General features: G+C 39.8%; 1 protein-coding gene across 2 annotated transcripts in view; it reads right to left on the minus strand.

Annotated features, from left to right (window-relative positions):
• TERF1 (telomeric repeat binding factor 1) overlaps positions 1 to 1,071 on the minus strand; it is a 49,675-nt gene that overhangs the window by 10,616 nt on the left and 37,988 nt on the right. The gene's annotated exons all lie outside the window — the stretch shown is intronic.

Raw genomic sequence — 1,071 nt, forward strand, 5'->3', positions numbered from 1 at the left:
AGATTTTAAAACCAAGCAAGAGTTAGAGAAAATTACAAAATGTAAATTGAATGGTTTTGATTATATTAAGCTAAAAAGCTTTTGTACAAACAAAAACAATGTAGTCAAAATCAGAAGGGAAACAACAAATTGGGGAAAAATCTTTATAACGAAAAACTCGGACAGGGGTCTAATTACTCAAATATACAAGGAGTTAAAGCAAATGTATAAAAAATCAAGCCATTCCCCAATTGATAAATGGGCAAGAGACATGAATAGGCAATTTTCAGCTAAAGAAATCAAAAGTATCAATAAGCACATGAGAAAGTGTTCTAAATCTCTAATAATTAGAGAAATGCAAATCAAAACAACTCTGAGGTATCACCTCACACCTAGCAGATTGGCTAAAATGAAAGAAGGGGAGAGTAATGAATGTTGGAGGGGATGTGGCAAAATCGGGACACTGATGCATTGCTGGTGGAGTTGTGAAATGATCCAGCCATTCTGGCTGGCAATTTGGAACTATGCCCAAAGGGCTATAAAAGACTGCCTGCCCTTTGATCCAGCCATACCATTGCTGGGTTTGTTCCCCAAACAGATCAGAGATAAACAGACTTGTATGAAAATATTTATAGCTGCTCTTTTTGTGGTGGCAAAAAACTGGAAAAGGAGGGTATGTCCTTCAATTGGGGAATGGCTGAACAAACTGTGGTATATGCGGGTGATGGAATACTATTGTGCTAAAAGGAATAATAAACTGGAGGAGTTCCATGCAAATTGGAGAGACCTCCAGGAAGTGATGCAGAGCGAAAGGAGCAGAGCCAGAAGAACATTGTACACAGAGACTGATATACTATGGTAAAATCAAATGTAATGGGCTCCTGTACCAGCAGCACTGCAATGACACAAGACAGCTCTGAGGGACTTATGGTAAAGATGCTACCCACATTCAGAGGAAGGACTGCAGGAGAGGAAACATATAAGATAAACAATTGCTTGAATGCATGGACTGAGGCGGACATGAATGGGAAATAGACCCTGAACAAGGACACTTGTTACAACCAGTGGAAATGCGCGTTGGCCATGGGTGGG

Source organism: Gracilinanus agilis, chromosome 1 (assembly GCF_016433145.1).
Source record: "Gracilinanus agilis isolate LMUSP501 chromosome 1, AgileGrace, whole genome shotgun sequence".
NCBI classification, from domain to species: domain Eukaryota; kingdom Metazoa; phylum Chordata; class Mammalia; order Didelphimorphia; family Didelphidae; genus Gracilinanus; species Gracilinanus agilis.